The sequence below is a fragment of the Artibeus jamaicensis genome, unplaced genomic scaffold, assembly GCF_021234435.1.
Source record: "Artibeus jamaicensis isolate MK-2021 breed Jamaican fruit bat unplaced genomic scaffold, CSHL_Jam_final contig_387, whole genome shotgun sequence".
Lineage (NCBI taxonomy): Eukaryota > Metazoa > Chordata > Mammalia > Chiroptera > Phyllostomidae > Artibeus > Artibeus jamaicensis.
The window spans coordinates 5,128,741-5,144,244 of NW_026521812.1; positions in this window are offsets into that span (position 1 = coordinate 5,128,741).

Below are 15,504 nucleotides of genomic sequence, written 5' to 3' on the forward strand. Positions count from 1 at the left end.
TCCATGATCAGAAGTGCAGCAGAAAGATAAGTACTGACAGCTGTGGCTTTGTATATAACACCACCTAATCCAATTTGCAGATCAAAAACGCTTCCTTCAGGAAGTTCATGTTTATTTAATATTTGATTCTTTTTGCTTACATTGAATCCTCAGTCTTGGCCTGTACCTCATAAGGTACAGAATAAGATAATTCAGACTTTCATTTGTAAAGGCCAAACATAACTTGAGCTTTGTAATATTACTTCTTTACCTCCTAGTCCATTATAAATTGTGTCCTCCCTCTTTTGAAATTTGTTATATTTTTGGTACTCTAATTCTATGCCAATAACTATATTAGAAGAGTTATTAATTATGAAACATTTTATAATGGAAGACATCACCAGGATAGAGCAGGTGTATGGATATTTCCTTTCTGTATTTTGTACTTATTGTTCAGCTAGTAGTTTTAGGCAAAAAAAAAAAAAATCTCATTCTACCAATATAATGAAATAACCAGCATTAAATTAGTGTAAAACTTACTCTTTTTCTTAAGTATTACAGGGTATTCAGTATCAATATTTTTTTCATAACAAATGCATAGGTTGTAATGTGAGAGAGGATTCTGTAACCCAAATCATGCAACCTAGAAGAGGAAGGTGTGGCGAGTGACGTGGTGGGTGGTTGGGGTAGAAGGCACATTAACTTTAGTATAGCTAAATGTTGAAACCAGCAAAAGCTTAACTTCTTGAAAGTCCATCAAGGTAAAAGCCAACACTCACTTCAGGACAAACAATGGTTTCCCTCACCCTATCCCCTGGTAAGCTTTTCATATTCCATTTAACTTTATTTGAGATAAAGAGAAATGTGCCCAAGCTGACCCTCTAGGCATAGAAACATTTGCCTTCTGATTATAAGGATATGAAATGCATGTCCAGTTCCTCTTAAATCCTTTATATTTTTTCATTGTTTTCTGTGAGTTTCTTAGAAAGATAAGCTTTGCATCTTATTTTAAGGTTCCATATAAAAATATTTTTTAAAAATAAAGAGTCTTTTAGCTGAATGGCTGTAACTATTAGCTTAGCTCCTATATCCCTTAGACTAATTAAGTTTACTCAATTCCATTACTACAGTCTTCTTTGTTTTTTAAATTACAAGTAACGTACAATATTATATTATTTTCAGGTGTACAACATAGTGAGTGGACATTTATATAATTTAGGAATTGATCACCCCAGTAAGTCTAGTACCCATCTGACACCATACATAGTTATTACATTATCAACTATATTCCCTATGCTGTACTTTAGATCCCATGACTGACTTTATAATTGGCAATTTCTACAGCGTAATCTCTTCCCCTCTTCCACCCCTTCCGTCAACCCCCCTCCCATTTGGTAAGCATCAGAATTTCCTGGTTAAGTTTACTCAATTCCCTTAGTACATTTTTTTTGCCTCTAACTGAAATATTTCTAAGCCAAAAAAGGTAGACACACTGTTAATAAAAAACAAGGAGGTGGTCTTTTAAAAGTAATTTTCTATGTCTCTAGGACAACCTGGATAACCCTCTGCAGTTGTTCTATCTAAATTTCACCCGTAGACTGTTCATCCCAAGGCCGTGAAATCCACCCTGCCGGACTGAAGGCCAGCAAATGACTAACTCCAAGTTTGATCTCTGGGGTAGTCGCATGGCCTCCGAGGAAGTAAGACTTAAAAGCTCATTGTGTAAATACGAGAGGCAACCATGTGTCTTTTCCATGTAAAATTGGATTTCATTCCATTGGAAAGGAAAATCACGACAGCAATGATGAGTCACAGTCTTCATGTCACCTACCAATATCTCTTGTTCTTTTTTTCAGAGCTCTGGGATTTTTATAAGGACTCTGTTCCATCCACAGCAACACTATCTTAATTTCTCTCTCAGTCCTAAAAAAACCTGTTTTATTTATATACTTAATCTTTTTTTCTTATTATTTATTCACAGTGAGACCCTGACTACTGTACATAAATTCTTAAGTATGACTAATTGTAGCCCAGAGTACTATGACTTCATTCTGGGAATAACAAAACATAAAAAAAAAAGGAACAGAAAAGTTTGTGTGGTACACCATCATCTCAACTAGGTATCAAAATCTGTGTGTAATTTGGAACATATTCTTTTTTTTCTTAATAATTTTATTTAGTTATTTTTCAAGTAAAGTTTTTTGCCTGTTTCTCCCATCCCAGCCCCCCCCCCTTGCTCCCCACCTCCCTCCCATTTCCCCCCCCCCCCAGTTCTCATCCCTGTGTCCTTCATATTTGTTCCTCCAAACCCCTCCCCTTTTCCCCCTTAAATTCCCTTCCCTCTCCCCTCTGGTCACTGCCCCCTTGTTCTCTATTTCAGTGTCTTTGTTTTTATTCTGCTGCTTGTTTGTTTTGTTGTTTAGCTTCCTGTTAAAGGTGAGATCATATGGTATTTGTCTTTCAACCCCTGGAACATATTCTTGAGGAGGGAGTGGTTAAAAATCAGACATTGTAATAGTTAACTATTGCTGTGGGGGAAAGCACTCTAAACCTCAGAAGGTTAGAACAATAAGAAATTACTATTTTTCTTAATTCTCAGTATTGGCCTGGTGGTTGCTATTATTTCACCTGTGTCTGCATTCAACTAGAGGGTTAGCTGGGATCATCTCAGAGAAGCTAAGGCATGAGTTCATATAACATGGTGATATCAGGGTCCCCAACACGATGCACAAGTATATATTAATAGTTTACTTATGTCACGTTTGCTGATGTCTTATTAGGCAAAGTAAGTCACATGAGTCAAGCCAAGAGTCAATGTGGAAGGGACTACATAAGGACATAAATGCTGGCAGGCATCATTCATTGAAACCATTATTTTAACAGCCTACCACACAGGGTAGTGATGTGAGAGCATATCACATGCTCACACTGAGACTGACCCCTAAAGAATAATGACTTATAGACTTCTGGGAAAGATGTAGGGATAGGTAAATGTTGTGCTCACCTCCTCCCATGACCACATCAAAATTAAAACTAAATTATGGTTGTGTCCTTGAGAACCACCTAAATATTAGCTGAACAGAACTCCTATTAACAGGGGTATAAAAAAGAAGCCCATCAAGATTGGAAGAGGGGCAGAAATACAAATCAGGCTGGCCCCACACCCACTTGTGGTAGCTAAGAATCAGGAGAGATAGCTCGACTGCAGAGATCCCCCTGGAGGAATCCAGCCCCACACAGTATTCCCCAACACGGACCACCAGTGCTGGGAAGAGGAGTCCTTACAACTAACTGACTGTGAAAATCAGTGGGGATTGTGTCTGATGAGACAGGGCTGCTGTAGATCTAGGCATTCCTCTTAAAGGGCCAATACACGGACTCATCTGCTCACAGACAGTTGCCCTCAGCTCCAGAGCAAGTACAGCAGCTCAAAAATACCAGGGACAATTCATACAGAAGTGAATTTTCTGGCTTCAGGGCAAGGGTTAGAGGGCAGTTCTTTCCAGGACTAAGGTGCCAGCAGGAGCCATTGCTCCTTTGCTGAGCTCTGTCTTCCCACAGCCTGAGGTACAGGCAGGCACCAAATCCGAGTCTCCATTAACCTGACTAATACTGCTCTAGTCCCATCTTGGTGATTCTGAGACCCCACCTCTCCCAATCCATGTACCTGGCCTGAACCTCTTTTGGAGGCTAATCCACACAAGTGGCCAGCCTCAGCCTGGGCTGTGGCCTTTCCTAAAATCTCTCAAAGGTCCACAAACCACAAACAAGCAGTGGCTGACCTTGGCATGCCCTGTACCACTTGCTAAGTGGTACAAGACTGACCCTAGTGGCAACTGGCCTTGGTTCACAGCATAACCACTTCCAGGAGCCTCTAAGCCCATCAAAGACATCTGCCAACTGTAGATCACCCTGTAGCTCCTATCGAGTGGTCCTGGGCTGGACGTAGGCAGTGGCTGACCTTGGCCTGCACCAGAGCCCCTCCTAAGAGACCCAGCACCAACACACTTGGTGGCCAACCTCAGACCACACCAGATCACCACCAATTAATGCCACAAATGACACATCCAAAGAGTGGATTCAGCAGGCACCATAGTCCCACCAAAGTGCATCCCTCTCCATTGGAGTTGGTCCCTGCACAACAGCTTGTTGACTATAGTCATGGCTAATTCCCACAGCCAGTCAGCCTGAGAGTCTATCCAACTCTCTGAGGTGCCAACAGCAATCAAGGTTCAACTATAAGAAGGGGCACACACAACCCACACAATGGACATCCCTGTAAGCACCTGGCTTAGGTGAAGAAGAAGACTATGCCACCAGACCCCACAGGACACCTATACATAAGGCCACTCTGCCAAGACTGGGATACACAGCACATCTGTGTAATACATAGAAACAAACACAGACAGGCAGACAAAATGAGAAGACAAAAACGCATATCCCAAATGAAAGAATAAGACAAAACTCCAGAAGAACTAAACAAAATGTAGACAAAAAGTCTACCAGATGCAGAGTTCAAAACAGTCGTTATTAAAAATGCTCAATGAACTTAGGGGAAGAATAGATTGTCTAAGAGAGAACTTTAACAAAGAGAAAACATGAAAAAGGATAGAGAAAACATTTTAAAAACAGTCAGAAATGAAGAATACAGTACCTGAAATGATGAATACATAAGATAGAATCAATATCAAATTAGATGAAGAGAGGACTGAATCAGCAATTTGAAGGACAAGGAATAGAAAACAATCAGAGTAGCAAAGAATAATAATTTTTAAAAATGAAGAAAGTTTAATGATCCTCTGGGGCTATATCAAGAATAACAACATTTGCATCATGGGGGTACCAGGAGGAGAGAGAGAGAGCAAGGGACTGAAAACCTATTTGAAGAAATTATGATGGAAAACTTCTCTAATCTAGTGAAGGAAATACACATACAAGTTCAGGAAGTGTAGAGTCCCAAACAAGAACTCAAAATGGTACACACTAAGAAACATCATAATTAAAGTGCCAAAGATTAAAGACAAAGAGAAAATCATAAAAGCAGAAAGAGAAAAGCAGCTACATACAAGGAATCTCCCATAAGACTGTCAGCTGATTTCAAAGTTTCGACAGAAACTTTATAAGCCAGAGGAAAATGTACAAAATGTTCAAAGTGATGAAAAGCATGAACCTACAACCAAGATTACTCAACCTGTAAGGCTATCGTTTAGAATCAAAGGAGAGATAAGGAGAGATGAAGTGTTTCCCAGGAAAGAAAAAGCTGAAGGACTTCATCACCACCAAACAAGTATTACAAAAAATCCTTTTAAAAGAAAGAGATATGAAAAAAATATCTCAAGGAAAAAAATTCTCACTGGCAAAGGAAAACACATAATAAAAGTAGTGGATCAACCAATACTAAAGCTAAAACAGTGATTAAAGGGCCAAAATAGGAAGATTATGTGTAATTACAATAGTAAATTAAGGGACACACACAAACACACACAAACAAAAAGTAAAAAATGACCAAAATGTATACAGGGAGAGACTGAGCAAAAATGTAGTGCTTATAAAATGTGTTCGAACTTAAGGGACCACCAACTTAAAATAGACTGCTATAAACATAGCTTAGTATATGTGAAGCATATGATAACCACAAATAAAAATCTATAAGAAATATACCAGAAATAAACAAAAGGAATCAAAACAACATTACGAAGTCGTCAACGTATAAGAGAACAAGAGAATAAGAAAGGAACAAAGAAAAATGACAAAAACAGTCAATAAGATGGTAGTAACTACATACCTGTTGATTATCCATATAATTCCACTTATATGTGGAATCTCGAAAAAATAAACAACAGAAACAAGTTCATAAATACAGAGAATAAGCTGATGGTTGCTAGATGTGAAGAGGGTTGTGGTCTGGGTAGAAAAGGAGAAAGGATTAAGAAGTACAAATTGGCAGTTACAAAATAGTCACAGCATGTAAAGTACAGCCTAGGGAATCTAGTCAACAACATTGTGATAACTGGATATGGTGTTAGGTCAATGTTAGACTTATTGGGGGGGTCATTTTGTTAGTTATATGAATGTGTAACCATTATGCTGTACATCTGAAACTAATATGGTATTGAATGTAATTTAAAATTTTTTTTAAATAAAAATAATGACATATTCTAAATTTAGCACAGTTACACAGTTGGAGAGAACATAAATTAATGAGTGTGTTGTCAATATGAGAAGCAGGATAACTGATTAAAGGATTATTGACCTGGCTGGTGTAGCTCAGCGGATTGAACGCGAGCCTACAAACCACACGATCGAGGTTCGATTCCCAGTGAGGGCACATGCCTGGGTTGCAGGCCAGTTCCCATCAGGGGACTCACAACCAGACATTGATGTTTCTCTCCTCCTCTCCTTCCCTTCCTCTCTAAAGATAAATAAATAAAATCAAAAAATATTTAAAAAAGGATTATTGATGTACACTGTGAGTGTACACCAAGTAAAATACAAGGACGATAGAGATAAATTCATATCTAAATACATAACAAAGAAACTACATATAGTGAATCAAAGATAAATATTAACCATTTCTTTTTCAAAACAAGAAAAGTAAAAAAAAATGTTATCATTAACAATAGATTATATAATAAAACAGTAGAGTAATATCTCCCAGATTCTAAATGCAATAACTTTCTTTTAGAACTCTATACTTAGTTAAATTATCATTCAAAAATATGGGCAATTAAAATCTTAGAGCAAAAAATCTTGAGAAATTGCTACTTTCAAAATGGTATGTAATAGTTAAGAACTGTATGGGATTGAGTGTCTATGACTAGTTAAAGCGCACTGAGATCCATAAGAGAAGCCCTGTATCAGGGGTGTCCGACCTTTTGGCATCTCTGGGCCACAGTGGGAGAGGAGTTGTCTTGGGCCACACATTAAATACACTGGGACACGTAATCACAAAAAAATCTCATAATGTTTTAAGTAAATGTATGATTTTTTGTTGGGCCGCATTCACAGCCACCCTGAGCCACCTGCAGCCCACAGGACGCAGGTCAGACATCTCGTTTTGAATAACTTTAAACTTTGTATGCACTTGAATAAAGAGCATAAAGCTTAGTGAGTGTCCACTAAATGGAGAGAAATATAATCTATAGCTTCAGAATCAGCAAAGAATATAAAGGTAAATTTTCTGAAAGTTTAGTAAAATAAAACACAGAAAAGAGAAAAATAAGCAAATAAAATGTATGGAAAATAAAATCAAAGATGTAAGTCAGTAAATCATAATAACTGGTAGTAAACTAATATATTAACAGAAGAAATTATTAAGTTGATTTTTTTTAGAAATCCAGCTAATTATGTTTTAAGAAGCAAACAAAGAACACAGAATTTGACAATAAAGGAATACAAAAATATATAACAGGCAAATGAATATAAAAATGGCAATATGAATATGAGATAACAATATAATTTAATAATGGGAAATGAATAGAAAATTAATAGAAAAATAAATACAATAATATATAATAAAGGTTTTCTTAAATGATACAGTTTCATATACTTGCTTTTCCCAGTTTCATTATTTCACATACCAAGCAATTTCTTTTTGAATAATGTTAATTTACGATGAGCAAAATTAGTCTCAAATGTGAAAAGAAATTTATATTTTTAAAAAGACTTGAGGAAAATGTGTTAAGAATCCCTTAAGAAAAAAACATTCTATAGATATGTTTACAAAAGCTAGGCGTATGTTTAGAAGGTCTTGTACCCTGTGGGTATTTGTAAAAGAGGAAAATTATTCTAACCTCCTTGGGTAGGCATTTGTGGAGCATCGCAAGCGCTGCATCTTTTGGTTGCTGACGAGCCCCACCTGCCAGCAGTGGGAGCCTAAACAGGGTGGCCAGAAATCCCAAGAAAATAATCAAGACAGAAAAAAAATCTGCCATCTGAATAAGAAGACACTGGCTGACAGTCACACACAAAGCCATAGACTAAATAGAAATTTCCCGTTCTAAAAATTAAATGTATGTAGAATTCTTGGTAAGTGTTATCCAGTACAACATATACATAATATTACCATTATTTGCAAAGCTACTCTGAGTTTTCTTTGTAGGAATGAGCTTCCTTCATTAAAATATTGCTGCTTGGTGAATGGCGAGCTCAGAGGTGCAAGGTGATACCAGGCCCCAAAAGCACACGGCATCAATACTAAAAAACTTGTCTTCTCAGCTCAGTCACAAAATATTCATTTTGCTAAAAGAATCAAACTTCCCAGATTAATTGGTTTTTATATTGGTAGAAGATATCTTAATACATTTTTAGCAGACTAAAGTGTAAGAAAGATCTAGATAGATGTTTTGAGAATATTTGTGAGTTTCTGTTCATTTCTTTACTTTGTGTTTCCATCTGTGTGTATAGAGAAGACAAAATATGGTATTTCTCATTTATAAATTAACCTTACTGGCTCTGTTATTTTCTAACAGTTGTGACCTGTTTATACTCTCAAATTTTCTTATGAATAAGGACAAAAAGAAGACTGGGCAAACTCAATGTCATTTGCAATCAGCCCGTAGGAGTAATTCAAAGCAGAAGTGTGGGATTAATTCCAAGTGTCATGTCTCCACGACTCACTAAGTTACTTTAAAGTAGAAAGTGTCTCTATTATTGTGTAGCTTAGCAGCTTCATATGCACCGAGGCTCTGGTGTCTATCTTGCCAGTGACTGGGTGACCAGGGGTAAGTAACCCAGGCCCTTCTTGCTCAGTTTCAATATCTACAAAATAAAAAAGAGTGATAGAAAAATGAACAGAAGTTGCAGAACGTGGAGTGAGAAGAATTGAGTTGAACATCAATAACTTAACTCTTGAGGCAGAACACCCTCAGGGTAGGTACACATTGAACAATTTCCACTGCTTTAGCCTCGCACTAAAGCTGCTGTCAGCAGAGGACTATGGAGGAAAAATGCTCAAAAGCTCTCTCTCAAAAAAGAACATCATGTATACTTTCTCCAGTTATCAGAGTGCCTCCTATTCCACATTCTTTTAATTTAGGCATTTTACTATCAATTTGTTGGCACTGCTTTTCTGAGAAATAATGTTTCAATGGAATTATGGTACTCTTGAATATGAATTTACTTACATATGGAAATCATTATCATTTACCTGTGATTTACACTACATAAACCTTTAAGTAAACAATGCGGATCTTCAGTGGGAAGGTTCTGTAAGAGAATCACAGAATTCCAGAGGTAGGAGGGGATTGTAGACAATGTTTTCCAATAACATGGTTCGCGTGGATCCACAGCCAGGACACGGCAGATTCCTGTCCCTGGCTCTTAGCCCAGAACTAGGTCTATCACTGAAGACAATCAGTTTTTCGCAAGTCACTGATTTGCCAGTTGCTGACAGCCTACTTTGTTCTGATCTCTCTTCCTAAAGAACATAGGAAAAGTTCAGTCTTCTGAGACTTTTCATTAAAAAAAGAGAGAGACCGAGCACACCAAACCAATCAAAACCTGATAAGCTCAGCACACAACCAGTGAGGTTATCTACTAAGAGTTGTTATTGGACAATAAAAAGTATCATTTTATTTCAGGCAGTTGAACCGTGTTGTCAGAAGCATATATTCTGGAGTCATGAAGATCTGTGACTAGTTTTCACCTTTAAAAATGGAAATAATAATAGTAGTTACTCTTAGAGGGTTGAGAAGATCATGTGAGGTAGTCAGTGCACATACTCCAGTCAGTGACTAACGGGATACATGTGCCATTGCTATAATTTCCTGATGTACATGCTTATATCCCTTTATATATTTTAACACTATCAATTAAAATAAACTTTTTTTTGAAGGCCACTGACTTTATTGACTCAAAAAACTTTATATGAACAGTGACTGTTCTCCCAAAAGAGAAGCTAAATGGCATAAAACAGACAAGAGGTGAGGGTGGGGGTGAGGGAAGGGGCCAGGAATCCACTCAGAAAAGCTAATAATTACTGATGTGAAACTGAGAGGGGAAAAGGGAGATGCATGCAAGAGCAAGAATTCCAAAAAAAAAGTTGAAATGGTGAGGGGAGAGAACCCCCACAAAGACCCTGGAGGACATTGGAGGTGAGTAGACAGCAACTGTTTCTTTTGTAAAGGACAAGGGAGGAGCTCCCACTCAGCTGCAAACTCTGGAGACTAAGGCTGGGGTCAGGGGTAAGGGGCTCCCGAGAGAGCATCACAAGAAGGCGTCGCACCACTCTCGACATTGGCGCCACCTGTGTCCTTTAGCCATTCCCGGAAGAGGTCATCTTTCTCTAGCACCAGAAACTGCCCAAGGACCACATAGGCCTTGTCAAAGCCCCTTTCCTCCAGCTTCTTGCCCAGGACTTCACCAATTCCAGCCAGGCTCCCCACCGGCTTTTCCCCCCATGGGCTCTGCCACGAAGTCTCGGTGCTTTTGGGAGGTTCTCATCCCTTGATCAGGGTTAACCGACAGCTTCAGCTACTTTAACGGCTCCTCCCACCACCTGGCTGCTCCCACTAATACCTCAACCCACTAGAACTTTCTTCCACTTCCGCTCTAAACTTCTTCAAATTAATGTTAAATGTCACAAAAATCATCTCTAATTTTTATGTCTGTCATCATTTGATCCACTCTGAAACCTGCTAGGACAAAACACAGAGTAACCAAGTTTGTTCTAGACTTTCCTTTCTCCTTTATCCTGAAAATGTTTGCTCTATTAAGGTACCCGAAGGGAAAGCTTAGGAATGACTTTCAGATGTAAGACTCAAATTCATAACGCGAACTGATCTAGCTTCAGTAGCTTTTCTAGTGTAGCTCTGATGGCTTAGCAGTGTTGAATTAGAAGAAAAGTTGGGCCCTGGCTGGTATGCTCAGTGGACTGAGTGCCGGCCTGGGAAGGAAAGGGTCGCTGGTTCCATACCCAGTCAGGGCAGGCGCATGCTTGGGTTGCAGGCCAGATCCCCATCTGGGAGCGATGAAAGACAACCACACATTGATATTCTCTTCCTCTCTTTGTCCCTCCATTTCCTTATCTCTAACACTATAGATAAATGAAATCTTTAAAAAAATAAGAACTGAGGAGAGGCCATCAATAACAAGCACCGTCCTCCCCGCTGAGTTGTTCCTGGGGGCCTGAGCCTCCCAGACACGACTTTGTGTCTGTAGGAGAAGCTCGACATGCCAATTTACCCTCAGAGAGAGAAATTCCCATACATGACTTCAGCTAAGAAATTAGGTTTAGCTATGACAACAGGTTTAAAAGAATGGATTCCGTCAGACAGTCTCATAGCATTAAATGCCTAAATCATTCAAAGAGAACATCTCAATGCTTCCAAAATAATTAAAGCCCTCCTCCCCTAAGCAGAGAAAATTGTCTCCTCTCAAAATATTCCTCTTAACTGGCTACACCTGTGTCTGTTTTTCAGGGTACCAGCACTATCCTCTCTTTAATTTGAATGGCTATATTTTCCTGGAAACACCCAACTACTTTACTCTCCCTGGGGGGTAACCAAACCAGATGAGCCTTAGTACTGGTAATACCAAGATGTTGTGGCTTATTTCTGGCTGCTACACAGCTAACAGGGGCCACAGGCTGGATGGGTCTAGGGGACTGCCAATGGACTAAATTGCAACACCACCTTATAAGTACACTCTCCATTTGTAAATTTTACTATTAATTTGCATTGCCCAATGGAACGCACCCTTGGACAGGGAGACCAGAGCCATGAGAAATTATTCCAGTTCTACGATAACTGGCTAGGCTCTTAGGTTATTCTAATTTTTGTCTTGTTCTCTTCATCTAAAGAACTACCTGCACAGGTCATACATTCTATGATTCTGTGTGATTTATCGGTTATCACATAATTTGCAATGGCTTGGTGTGCTTGTATGGGGGGCATGTGGTTTGTTTCTTTGGGTTTTGCTTCAGCTCTGGGCAATCCTGAGAGCACAGTGTCCGGTGGACACTTCTCCCCTGTCTTCAAACAAGCAGGGCACCCTCTGTGTACTCACTGAGGGCGCAGACCTACTGCACCGGAATCATGTTTTCTGAAGTCAGAGTGAAAGCGGCAGATGTTGCCTGGGAAAATTCAGAGTCCCGTCACATACTTTTACATTATCTTCCAAAGTGCCTGAGGTTCTACGGATTCTTCAAGCACCGAAATAACCATAGCACGTATCAGTAACAGCTCAAGAAACGGCATCCTTTTGACATCACCATGTATGGTTTCGATCCAACCATTTCCCTTTTCACATCACATGCTGTTCACAAATGTGACAGCCACTCTCCCCCCAAAAAGGCAAAGGATATTTTCTAGGAAGAGGCACAATGAAATGCCACCCAATCACTTGCCGCTTTTATTCTTAACCCAGGGCCGATAGTGGAATAGCTCGTTTTGCCGGTTATAAATAGGTTCTGGAGCCTATCACTCTAGCTCACTGGGAAAGAATGCAAACAGCCCCAGGAATGAAATACTTGAGAAGATCGTCCTGCTTGGTAAGAGCTATTTTATTTTAAATGACAAAATTTTCCCCCAGACACAGAGAAAGCCTTACATTTTTAGCCTGTGAGTTTCTCGTCCTTAGGGATGATGTGATGTTTTCATGTGAGAAAAAAAAAAGAAAGAAGAGAGAGGAAGTTGCATCAGTGGTAAAAATGTGCTGAACAATACCTTTCTCCCTCAGTTGGCCTTTAAAGGAATGTTCATTATTTTGATCAAATCTGTGTAGTCATACTGCGTTCTCCAAGAACAAACATAGTTCATGTAAAGGCCTGTTCAGAAGGGCATCTGAAAGCCAAAAGCATGACGCTGCTAGAAACACATTACAGAAGACACCAAGTTGAGTCCATAGAATCAATAGCTTCAAAAAATGAACTCATTCTTTTTCTTATGTACAAAGAAGTGAATGTGAGAGACATTCTAAACTTTACATAAACATTTTTTTAACAACAACCAATCAATGTTGCATATAAAAATGTAAAGACAGTTACAATCATAAAATTTTTCTTGTTTAATAATCAGGAAACTGTCATATTTGTAAAGGGGATTTTTAAGCTTCAATGTCTAAACCTAGAAATATTTCTCATTTTGCTACAAGATCAGAAGGCACATGGTAAAAATGTATGGCTCTTGATTGGGGTGACAAAATATAATTCTAAAGAGCTTCCCTGTCTGGATAATTGGCCTTTCACCAAAATCGCCACATCCCAAACTCCACTGCAAAGGGCCGTGATCTCCAGTTTTTGTGTGGCTACTATACTTTTCTTGACCTGAATCCCTAGGTCTTCAGATAGGAAGTGGGTGGTTTTAGTGATTCTGGATCTTTTGAAAAGTTAGAATAAATACACTTTGTTCAGAGATGTTATATAGAAATATCTGAACACACCATAATGATGTTCAATTTAAACAGTATGGCACATAATTTTGAATTCAAGTCTGGTTCATATTTATAATGCAAATCAGAGCTCTTATGATACCAAAAAATAGCTCATGTCTATAATGTTGTCGAAGTATTTAAGTAAGGAAGACTTTATGCTGAAGTGTCTCTAATGCCTCAGTAGCCTACACCAGCAAACCCAAACCTAAGCCAGTCAATACATTCAAGAAAGCAAAACTTAAGAACAACCAATTACAAACAGCCAACCAGGCTTTCTCAAATAAAGCAACTGCTTAAGCTATAACGAATCAAATGATTCATTTGCTTTGGTTCAGCATCCTCTCTGTAATAACCTTGCCCCTAGCTTCTATTAATGTAGCTCTCCTAACCACCTTTGCTTTGGCACTGCCCGATTCAAATTAATACATGCTCAAATAAGCTCTTGAAAGAATTTAATGTGCTTCAGTTTACCTTTTAACCATGTGTAACTAATGACACTTTTACTGAAATCAGAAAAAGGAAAGAGAATAGAACAATTGTCCTAAGACTTTTTCAGTTGGCTCTTGGACTGGAACATAAACCCAACTAAAGTTGAGGAAATGGACGTGCAAACATGTAGTAGTGGTAGTTCTGGAGTCAGGAAACACCAAAACAGTCTCACACGTCTTTGCCAGATGAGACCTTCAACATATCAATAAAACTCTAACGACTTGCATACACAAAGGTTCTGCTTCAGGCATTTAAAATGTCCACATAAAGTTAACAGGGTGTCTAAATAAAGTTATTTTTAAGTGAATCTTCTAAACTCCTTTTCCTTCAAAAAATTCCTTCTCTCTTCCCTTTCAACATGAGAATGCCCATGTTAATTCTCGTTCTTAGCGGTTTAGATCTCCATGGTGGCTGTTAAAATACTTATGTAAACTGACTTTGCCCCTGTAAGAAGCATATACACATGACTGAGTTCATTTTTTCTAATTTAAATGTATCCTTCAAAGAGTTTTTAAGGGGGACTCATTTCAGCTTCTTGGCTTTGGGGATTTTCCCCAAGACTTTGCCAATCTAGCCCTTAGAGCCCACATTTCTCTGGGCCAAGTAATCATTTATCAAAGCCTTATCCTCTGCCATCAAAATCCCTAGATAAAATGAATGTGTTAATTAATTGCATGGAGCGTAATCAATCATGGTATTCTTGATGTTAACTCATGTATGTATAAAGAAAGTGTAAGTTTTAAAAAGTAAAACTGAAAAAATAAATCTTAACCCACTTGCTTCTAAAAAGTGGTAAGGCTGTTCAAAAAGCAGAACAGTTAGAAAACACAAAATACAAAGGCTAAGTTCTGAAGTGGCCCATAACCATACCTGAGGTTTGGTCTACCTTTACAATTTCCACATACTCAGGAAAATTAAAAAGTGATATTGATAGCCCATTTTCTTTTGTCAAAGTAGGCGGAGGTCATTTAATATGTGGGCAACAATTATTCTAAGTTTTAAGTCAAGAGACCAAATCCTTCCATCATACACATAACTACCTCTGATGTGATACCTTACAGTGTGACAGTATAATAAAATGTATTCTAGGTGCAGTGTATAAAGCTATACAGGAATCTGAAACATATGCTGACCTTTCTAAGGAGTACTATAGCAGTCCAGCTGCTAAGCAAATGGACCTCCTACTAATAATCACATTGCCAAGTTAAAAGAAAAGGGGTTAATTTTTTTCTTTATAAAATAGACATTTCAACTCAATGTAACTGCAGAGGTATGAGCCAGTGGAAGGTGGATGAAATACATAAAATTGTCTTATACTAAAATCAGAGCAATTCCCAGAGCCTCCACTTACTTTATACTTGAATATAATTAGCTTTGATCTTAGTTCCAGTTAAAAAAAAAACACTATCCCAGGTACTATTTCCCTTTTCTTTACAGTTCAAACTTATTAAAACCAATGTCAGCAATTTCACGTCCTCTCCCACACCTGGAAAAGTGCTGTTTCAGACTTACAGGTTGTCCTTCAGCTTTCTCTTCATGTCACTTCTCAGGTCTAAGCACAAAGTTCGGGAAAATGTCCTTTCCAGCAAGCACGTCTTTGGTATATACCTTGTTTATCCATTCCATTGTGGCCATACAGTTTCCTGGACCTGTCACCCATGGATG